Raw genomic sequence first — 11,604 nt, forward strand, 5'->3', positions numbered from 1 at the left:
GGACAAACAATGAAACTAATCGTGTTCACACAGGGCGAAAAAGATCACGATTTTGGAGATTTCAGCAAAGATAAATTCTCAGTCACCAAGCCTGACGCAGAGAGTGGGACATTCACAGTGAAGAATCTGGAGCCAGAAGATAAAGGCTTGTATTTCTGTGCTGTGAGTGAACACAGTGATGCAGACACACTCAATAACTGAACAAAAACCTCACAGCACTGTAAATAAAACTGTTAGAATTATATAATGTACTGTAGGGGGACCTCGAGGACCACAAACACTCCCAGTTCACACTTTAATTCACGTTGTGGCTTTTGACACAGCGGTTTACAGCATCAGAGAGCATCACACACTGCAGAGACACTCCCACCTGCAACTCTTCACTCAACTCATCACTGTCACCAAACTTACAGTAAATATTTGAGGCTCTAGAACATGGATGCTATAAAATATGGACGCCTCAGCTTTTTAATATCTCTGCTCTGGATAAAAGGTGAATTACATTAGGAATTCATTGGTTTACAGAGTTAAAGTGGTATTCTGTGGATGGTAGCAGAGGGTGATTGTGGTTTTAAAATGGTCTACTTTAAACTACTAACCTGACTGTTTTACACACAGGTCTTACTGATGGGAGTGATGTCACCCAGACCTCCATACTGTGGAAAAACATTGGCAACAATGCAACAATGAGCTGCAGCCACACAAAGGGTGGTGGCTACTTTCAGATGTACTGGTACAGACAGCGGCCAGGAGAATTTATGAAACAAATAGTGTTCACTGTTGCAAACACTGAACCTAAATTTGAACCAGACTTAAGCAAAGATAAATTCTCAGCCACCAAGCCTGACGCAGAGAGTGGGACATTCACAGTGAAGAATCTGGAGCCAGAAGATAAAGGCTTGTATTTCTGTGCTGTGAGTCAACACAGTGATGCAGACACACTCAATAACTGAACAAAAACCCCAGTGCACTGTCATTAGCACATCTATAAGTGAGTATATTAATCTGCTGCACTGTAGGAACAGGACAGTAGGTGGCAGTACAGTATGTATGTGGTTTGTAGTGGCAGTAAAGGACGACGACAATGCATTATGACACCACTCGAAAAAAATCCTGATGGGAGGGTTCACCCAGCAATATTCAGTTGAAGTGCATATACAGTAACAATAACAAGGATGTTCTTCAACTCATAAAGTCATAAAACAACAACAAGATGATCATTGTCTTCTGCACGGTCCTTAACGTCATACTGGTTTCAGGTAATGTAACAAAAGCTCTCAAAAATATGTTTCACAAAATAAAACCAGTAGCTAGTAGTTAGTACCCCATGTATACTGTTTTCCACAGGCTCCTCTCTCAGTGAGAAAGTCCACCAGACTCCAGCTGACATCCTCAACATGCCCGAAGAAACAGCCACAATCAGCTGTTCACACAGTATTCAGAACTATGACCGAATCCTCTGGTACAAGTAAACGCAGGACAGACAACTGCAGTTCCTCGGCTACTTGTTAGCAGCAGGCATTGGAAACCCAGAGAAGACTGCAGTGAATATGAAGATGGAAGGGAATGCAAACAAAGACCAAACCTGCACATTAACAATTGAAAGAGTGAGCCTGAACAGCAGTGCAGTGTACTTCTGTGCTGCTAGTTACACAGTGTTACCTATCACTGCTGCTCAGTACAAAAACCTCCTCATCTCCAGATAACACCTCACAGCACCTTACAAGTTCCTTCCTCAGTAAATAGTCACTCAGATCTGTTTACTGAGCCAGTGGTGTGTAAACGTTACTTAACATGATTTATATGCCCAATGACACCACCCACCTGGGACCTGGGAGGGTTTACTCAAAGAGGAGGTTGGAAATACTCAGTACAACTGCTTCATTCATTGCAACAACAAATCTATTTTCTTCAAAAACACAAAATGATCACAGTATTCCTTTGCATTGCTTGGAACTCTGTTCTGGTTTCAGGTAATGTACTCCCAATTGTATCTTTCAGACTCACTCATATTGTTGCCAGTTCAGTGTGTTTTTGCATTATTTTACATTTTATATTATTCAGTTTTTCAGTTTGCCAGTATTTTTGCTCATATTGTATTTTGTCTGATGCTTTGTTGATTCGTTTCCCACAGGCTCCTCTCTCAGTGACAAAGTCCACCAGACTCCTGGTGACATCCTCAACATGCTCGAAGAAACGGCCACAATCAGCTGTTCACACAGTATTGACAACTACAACCGAATCCTCTGGTACAAGCAATCGAACGGGCAACTGCAGTTCCTCGGATACTTGTTAGCAGGCACTGGAAACCCAGAGAAGACTGCAGTGAATATGAAGATGGAAGGGAATGCAAACAAAGACCAAAAGTGCACATTAACAATTGAAAGAGTGAACCTGAACAGCAGTGCAGTGTACTTCTGTGCTGCTAGTTACACAGTGTTTCCTATCACTGCTGCTCAGTACAAAAACCTCCTCATCTCCAGATAACAGCTCACAGCCGCTCACACCTGGTCTCAGTATGTCATTACTCAGATCTTTTTACTCAGTCAGTGGTGTGTAAATGTTACTTTTAAAAATAATTGAATTCCCGCACACTGTCTTATTTGCAAATAATCACAACGTTGTAACTGCTATTGCTATTTATTAAATTATTTTTTGCAAGTAAGAAACTCTTTCCTTTCCAACCTTCCACCTGTATTTAGTTATGGATAAGCATCCTTCTGTTGTGTAAATGTTACTTAACATGATTTATATGCCCAATGACACCACCCACCTAAAGACCTGGGAGGGTTTACTCAAAGAGGAGGTTGGAAATACTCAGTACAACTGCTTCATTCTTTGCAACAACAAATCTATTTTCTTCAAAAACACAAAATGATCACAGTATTCATTTGCATTACTTTTAACTTTGTTCTGGTTTCAGGTAATGTGTACTTCCAATTGTTTAAACAATTTTAACTTTCAGACTCACTCATATTGCTGCCAGTTCAGTGTGTTTTGCATTATTTTACATTTTATATATTCATTTTTTCAGTTCACCAGTGTGTTTGCTCATTTTTGTATTTGATCTGATATTTTGATTCTTTTCCCACAGGCTCCTCTCTCAGTGACAAAGTCCACCAGACTCCAGCTGACATCCTCAACATGCCTGAAGAAACAGCCACAATCAGCTGTTCACACAGTATTCCGAGCTATGACCGAATCCTCTGGTACAAGCAAATAAAGAATAAAGAACCGCAGTTCCTGGGATATATGTATAAAAACAATGCCAACCCAGAGGCTGGAGTTGCTGTAATAATGGATGGGAATGCAGATAAAGACCAAACCTGCACATTAACAATTGAAAGAGTGAGCCTGAACAGCAGTGCAGTGTACTTCTGTGCTGCTAGTTACACAGTGTTTCCTATCACTGCTGCTCAGTACAAAAACCTCCTCGTCACACTCTTTCATCTCTGTATTACAGCTCACAGCCACTCACACCTGTCTTCCTTGGCTAAATGTTGTGTTAAAAGACTAAAAAAAGCTTTTGAAACAGCTTTTTTTTTTTTAAATCAAGGTTGCATTAAAGGCCGTTTCTTAAATTAGTATGATTGAATTTATGCTCATTTTAAGATAGTGAAGGGCTGAATGACTTTAAAAAAGTTGTTATTTTATAGTTTATTGAAATCTCTTTGTTTCCCTAGCACAAAAGGGGGAATAATAGCAAAAACAACATAAACAACAACCAAAAAACATCAGTATGCGCATTAACGCTGCAACAAACAATTATTTTCATTAATGATTAATCTGTCGATCATTTTTCTCATTAAATCAATTAATCTGTTTGGTCCATAAAATGGTGAAAAAATATAAAAAATATTCAGTTCACTATCATTTAGGAAAAAATAGACCAGAACATTTTGTCTTTAAAAATTACCCAAAACAATTAACTCATTATAAAAACAGCTGGTTATTAATTCAATCGTTGTAATTTAGTTAACTATTCCTTGCAGCTCTCATACGCATCAGCTAGTGCCCAAAATGTTTTTTTAACACCTGTGAAGAAGAAAGGTTGGGAACCACTGAACAAGACACCACCCACACATTGACTTCATGGTGATTTTCTGATGGGAAGGTTTACTCACAGAGGAGGATGGAAAGACTCGGTAGAAAACACAGTGATGCACAGCAACACGTCTACGATCTTATGTTCTTCAAGATAACTAGAAAACACAAAATGATCTTTTTATTCCTAAGCATTACTTTTAGCACAATTCTGGTTTCAGGTAAACGCCATCAAAATGAATTCAAATCTAGAATTTCTTTCAGCAAAGTCTGTTTCGACATTTACTCTCCTAAACTGCTGCGATTTCAGCTGTTAGCTGATTATTTGACATTTTATTTAGTTCATTCAATTCAATTCACTATGTTTGTTTTGCTCGTATTATATTTTGTCTGATGCTTTGTTGATTCTTTTCCCACAGGCTCCTCTCTCAGTGACAAAGTCCACCAGACTCCAGCTGACAACCTCAAGATGCCCGAAGAAACGGCCACAATCAGCTGTTTTCACAGTATTGACAACTACAACCAAATCCACTGGTACAAGAAATCGAACAGACAACTGCAATACCTTGGATATATTTTTGCAGAGAGTGTAAACCCAGAGAAGACTGCAGAGGATGTGAAGATGGAAGGGAATGCAAACAAAGACCAAAAGTGCACATTAACAATTGAAAGAGTCAGCCTGAACAGCAGTGCAGTGTACTTCTGTGCTGCCAGTTACACAGTGTTTCCTATCACTGCTGCTCAGTACAAAAACCTCCTCATCACACTTTTCTCTGTTACAGCTCACAGCTCCCTGCACCTGGAATAAGCCATTCTAACCAGTGTTGGTTTTCTTCTGATTAAGACCAGAGATTATAATGGGAGGTCCATTCTGTAGAGCAATGTCTTGAACCTCCCACAGGCCTTTATAAAAAGCAGGTTCAGACAGTCAGTATGTCTGCTGTGGCTGCTTCTCATGTACAGGATTATTATGATGACTCAAGTTCTCATCACATGTGTAGTCTCATCTCTGTTGCTTCAAGGTACGAGGATAAAAATGTACATTTTTCTACAGTGCAAGTAGGGCTGAGCGATTCAATCTGATAATTTATCATTTTAATGCAGGGATACACAGTTGTGTCGTCTACATTGATAACAAGAAGCACATACTATCTCAAAAAGATCACTTTTGTTTTTACAGCACACTATTTGTGTGCATGTGTGCAATATCAGTGTAAAGCTGGAAATGTTTAGATTTGTCTCTGTAATTTAAAACAGTTTGCACTCATTTTGCACAATATTTCTTTAGAAAATGAGAAAACACTCAGTAGTTTTCATATGTAACGTACTAAATTTACACAGGAGAACACAAAAATAAGCTTTGTCATATGGTTATTTCATATAGACCTTTTATTTACTGAATTACCAGTAACCATGCTACATCGTGATATTTACTGCTGTATGAGATGGAGGATAGTAGCCATATTACCCTGCCCTAAGGGTAAAAGATGTGAAGGTTTGTTGTTATCTAGTGTTTATATTAACATGGAAACACAGGATGATGGAGACCTACATACTTACATATTATATATTTAAACGTTTTTAACTGTTTTGTCTACGTTTGATACATAACTGTTTACATTTTTAAAAATCCAGAATAGGAAAATATTGACTTGATATAATATTATATGGCTAATATGATATAATACAATATGAATATTTTCTCCACGCAGGTCACTGCCAGGATGTGACTCAAGCCCCTGAAATCAGTTGGATTAATGTTTCTAAATCTGCAGAGATGAACTGCAGCCACAACAAAGATATTTCTCATAACCAGATGTACTGGTACAGACAGCGTCCAGGAGAGACCATGACCCTCATTGTCTACACAGTTGCTGGTGGACAGACAGACCTTGGGGGGGTCAAATATTCAGCCGGCAAAGAAAAGACAGAGATTGGGGCTCTTACTGTGAAGGAGGTGCAGCTTGAGGACAGTGGTTTGTACTTTTGTGCCGTCAGCAAACACAGTGATGTGAAAAGTATCAGCAGCTGAACAGAAACTGGTGCCAATGAATTTGATGAGTGTTTTAGAAACAAGCTTTTGACTTTTCTATCGTTCCAGTAGGTGGAGCTGGAGATCCAGAACTACTCTTCAGCTTAACACATGCATCACTGTGACATTTAATGAAGCTGCTGAACAGAGGAAGCCTTGAACAGTTTGAGTCAAGCACACAGAGCCACAACATGACAACATTATTCTTTTTATCTTGGCTCATCTGTAATCACTTTGACTATTCAGTTATACCACTTCATCCATTGTTTCTACACTGTTCAATCATTCTCTCTTTTTCTAGATGTTTGAGTGTTGAAGTCAACCAAACTACTCCAGAACTTTTCAAAGGACCTGGAGACAAAGTCCAGCTGGTCTGCACCCATGAAAAGACCTACTACATATTCATGCAGTGGTACAAGAAATCCCCTACAGACCGAGGTCTGAAACGCATCGGACGTGTGTATTGCAACAACATAGAACATGAAGAGTCTTTCAAAGAACATTTTAATATCACTCGAGATATGAGAGGAGACAAAGAAAAGAACGGTTCTCTGTTTATAGACGATCTAAAGGCACCTGAGCACAGTGTAGTGTACTGCTGTGCACCTAACCTCTAAGTAATACAAAAACCCTGAACCAACTTTTATCAACATCTATGGTTTTGAATTAGAACAGACTCCATCGCTCACAGTCAGGTTGATCTAATGTCGACAACTTCAACACCTAAAAGACTGATACCAAAACGTTTTTATTAAGAGAAAGTCAAAAATGATTCTGTTTCTCATTTTCTGTTGTCTGTCAGGTAGTAACTTGTTCAAATGAAATACATGTGGAAATGTTTAACCTATCACAATAAATACATTCTTTATTTTCTTTCCTTATCCAGGTGTTTGTCTGGGTCTTGATGTCCATCAGTCTGTCTCTGATCTCGTCACAGAACCTGGAGACATAGTGCAGATTTTCTGCAGCCATGATAAAACTGACTACAGGGTGATGCTCTGGTACCTGCAGTCACCTGGAGAAACAGCTATGAAACTCATCAAATATCTGAATTTCCAAGCGCTCACAATGGAGTTTAAAGGACATTTCAATATCTCTGGGAATTTGGGTGGTGATACAGCAAAGAACGGCTCTCTAACCATCCAAGTGACTGGAGTTGAGCAGTTTATTACTGTGCAGCTAGAGAAACGCTAGAGAAACACGCTGACAAAAATCCCTTCGGAACTTAACAAAAACTGCACACAATACTTTATCATCAGTTGTTTTAAAGAAGACAAGCTCCCAAACATCTGCTTTTGTGGTCATATTTTGGTTTGATCCAGTCGCACCAAGAGTAACTAATGTGACTGTTTCTATCTTATTGTTCAGTCTAATTCAACTAAATAAATATGTTAACAGCATTTTGAAGAGAAAAAACAAGTAAAGTCATTCTTCCCATCTCTTTTCACGCCATCAGCGGATTATAAAAAGACAAGGAATAAACTGCTTTCAGACACCTGCTTCTGTGGTTTTACTAGTTTGATGCAATCATCATATTTGGGTAATGTACCGACGTTTCTATTGTGTTTGTTTTTTAGTCTAATTTAACCATGCAAGCTGTTACAGTATTTATTTTAGTAAAAGTTTGATAGTACACCATGAAAGAAAAGTCTCAATATGTCATAGTTACTGTCACAAGTTCATTTTCCTGCAAGAAGAAACAACAGAAGAAAGACAGATTTTTCCTCCTAAAGAAACTAAGGCTGGATGAAAGAACGTTTCTCAATGTCAGCATATTATTAGATTTTTTTCTCTACATCACTTCCTGTCCCTCCTTCTGCTCTTCAAAGCTTTGCGGAGATCCCACTTCGTTTATAACATTCAACACGATGCCATCTCATCTGATCATTTCCATCATCGCAGTGTTCTGGATTAAAGGTATTGTGCATAGTAATGATGCCACTTTTTCGATTCAATCATCTCAACAAACCTAAAGTGCTAGGGGAGAAATCGAGCTGAAATATATTAATAGTCTCACACTTAAAGGTTTTTTTCCCCTCAATAAATGTGACAGTGTAAACAACTCCAAATGCAAAATTATATAATAGTGCACTGATCTCTTTGCAGGAGTTGATCTCAGTAAAGAAAAACAAGTGTTTCAGACTCCAGCTGAGCTGTTATGGAAACCAAATGCTGTCAAAGTCAAACTGAGCCTCACACATGAAATCCCGAGCTATGACACTATCCTCTGGTATCAGCGCTCTGCAGGAGACACTTCCCTGAAGCTGGTTGCCTACATTAGTTATAAAAGTCTTAATGTTGAGCCACAATTTCAAAGTCGCTTCAGCGTGAGTGGAGATGGAGCGAAAACAGCTCATCTTCACATCCTGAACCTGACGCACCCTGAAGACAGCGGAGAATATTTTGGAGTAGCAAGAATGCACAGTAATAAAGACAGTGACGCCCTCATACCAAAACCTCCAAGATGCTCCATCAGACAACAGCACACCAGCAGGAAACCACTGAAACCAACTTCTATTTCATTCAAATATTTCTTGTTTCTTTTTACTTTGTACATTTGAGAAGTAAGTGATAAAAGTGACGGTTTCCTTTTAATAGATGTTTGAGAAAAAGGGTTAGAACCCGGATGATGTGGCCAAAATCTTCTAGCCCGGTATGTTTATTCCATATCTCAAAAACGACATGTATGATATAGCATGTTCTTTGGTATTTCAATAAATAAATATCCTATAGGCTATGAAATAACCACATGGTAAAGCCTATTTTTGTATACGTAACAAATTAAAAATATGAGTTTTCTCATTTTATTAAGAAGTTTAGTGCAAAATATAAATTCAAAATATTTCACATCAGATTTTCTGACAATTTTGAGTTAGTTTGTGCCTGTTCTTATCAGTTTAGATTACGTATTTATGAATCTCGCTTAGGGTAGCAAAATCTGGGGAATATTCAAAGTTGCCTCAAAAGCGCTGCAGTGTTGTGCAGTATGCTAATAATCTGTGTATCTGATGAAAGAATGTGTACTGTTAAATACTGTTAGTATAAATTACCCCCAAATTTCAAATTTATTCCCATTAATTCCCAGGGAAAGTTTCCAACTCTTTTGCAAAAAAAAAAAAAGATAAAAATTCCCAAATTCCCGAGCTTAACTTCCCATTCTTCCCAAATTTCTGGAAAGTTTTAGGTGCAAAGTTCCCGGAAATTGCTACCCCTTTGCAACCCTGAAATGTAATTCTCTTCTTCGGGATTGTGTCCATGATTCTTTTATCACAGAAACTCTACAGGCCCGATGGTAATGCTGCCATCAGTCTGACTGTCCCTCGCCAGCCAGGCCTTACAACTTTTCCTCGACTAGCTCTGAACATCTTTATGAATCAGAATCAAAACACTGAACAGCAGAGAGCGGTGAAAACACAGTGATGTGACGATGCCTGTAAGCTCCTCCTTCCTCATTACAAACATACAATAAAGGATGATTTCACACTGTTTCATTTATGCCTTTGCATATCTCTGTTTACATCCTAGTTAAGGATTAAGTCATCACATAGAAAATTAAGTCTATATGAGGATTTTAAAATGTTTATCACTTTGTTTCTTTCTCTGTCTTTGCTCACAGGTAAGAGACACAAGATGTGTGTCATTTCTTGACACTAACAAACCTTTCTGTTTACCTTCAGGGTTTCTTTTTGTCCTGTAGACATTGTGATATCATCACTTTTGATCCAACAATCACCTCCTCTGATAAAACCTGAACAAGAAGAAGCCCGTCTTGACTGTTACCATGGAGACAACAACTACCCCTACATGCTTTGGTACAGGCACAAGTCAGCAGCTGGAGGCCAGACGGACATGGAGCTGATCGGACTGCTTCATTACGAAAACCCAAATCTTGAGAAGAACTTTGATGCACGTTTCAACATAACGGGCCACTCAAAGAAGCGAGCTCAGCTTCTTATCTCTAACATAGAGCCAGCAGACAGTGCAGAGTACTTCTGTGCAGCGAGTCAGCACAGCGTTTCAACTGCTCTGGCCCCTTTACAAGAATCTGGTGGCCCCGAATATCAAACACATGCACCTGCTGCATCAAACCTAAACTGCTCGATAAAGACAGGAGCGTTATGCTGTTGTTGTGCACCTCATCACTACTCCTCATCGATTCTGCAAAAACATGAGGTATATAGAGTGGGGGGAAAATGAGGTGCTCAGCAATGCAAAAAGCAGCAAGTAAAATGCTTCACTCTCATATAAACAATTACAAAAAACCAACAGGCTGTTAAAACACGCTCAGTGTCATAAATTGGGTAAAGGCAAATAATAGAACAGCCAGAACAGAATGGTAAGTTCAGAAAATAACATCACTTTACTGTAATGCTGTCTTTAAAACAGGAAAAGACATTTACAATATCCCTAATCAAAGGTGATGTCTACTCTCATAACATGATATATAATATATATATATATATAATATCCATACACTGCCCGACCCTGTAATGAGTCTGGTCGCCTCCCCTCCGGATGTCTTCTGTTTGGTCTATTTAACACAGCAGATATTCTGATGTAATTTCCTCTACATAGGTTTCAAGTATTGGCTCATTGTATTTTTTCATTCATTTCCTCATAAATCAAAATGATCCCAGGCTTTACCAGCTTAACTTTCTTTATGCTCTGGGCTGCAGGTAAAGTTAATATAAGGATAAAACCTTTTCACCATTTGTAGATCTGAAGAGAACTTTGGATTCCTCTCGTAAATATGATTTGAGAAGCATGTCAACATAACCAATGTTGAAGTTATTTAAAAGATATTTATTTATCATAATTGTAACGTATTTTCTTATTTCTGTGTTTCAGAAGTTTCTCAGTCTGTGCTCATCACTCAGTGGCCCCACTACATCTCCAGACTTCCCAGTCTTTCGGTAGAAATGCACTGCTACCAGAATGACACCGATTATCAATATCTGTATTGGTACCGACAGCAGAGTGGAGGGGGTTTTCAGCTTTTGGTGTCTATAGTGGCTGGCACTGCAAACTATGAAGAACGAGTTAATAAATCTGGTTTTCAGGCAGTAAAATCAAAGGATAAGCAGTGGTCTCTGACTATAACTGGTGTTCAGAAGAAAGATGAGGCGGTTTATCTGTGTGCTGCTAGTCTACACAGTGCTGTGGCAGACCTCTGCTTTGTGACAAAAACATACAGCAGAGACAGAGGAGCGGTTTATTGTTATGACACCTGACTCACATTATCAATAATCACACAAGCCAAGGAACTCAACCACACTGTGGAGATTATATCAGTAAGTAACTTTTATTGCATGTGTCATTTACAGTATATTAATGGTAGTGAGAAAGGAAAGAAGAAAGGAAATCATGAATAAACTACTCTTAAAATTATATTATTGATCATTTGTTTAAAAAAAACAACCTATGTTTTTGTTTTCCTGACCACCTGCAGTTGTGCAAACTACTGTCCTGAATAGATTCAACCAACAGGTGGAGACACAGCACCTGCCATGAAGCTTTTATCAAGAGAA

This window comes from Echiichthys vipera (genome assembly GCF_963691815.1).
Source record: "Echiichthys vipera genome assembly, chromosome: 12".
Taxonomy (NCBI): Eukaryota; Metazoa; Chordata; class Actinopteri; order Perciformes; family Trachinidae; genus Echiichthys; species Echiichthys vipera.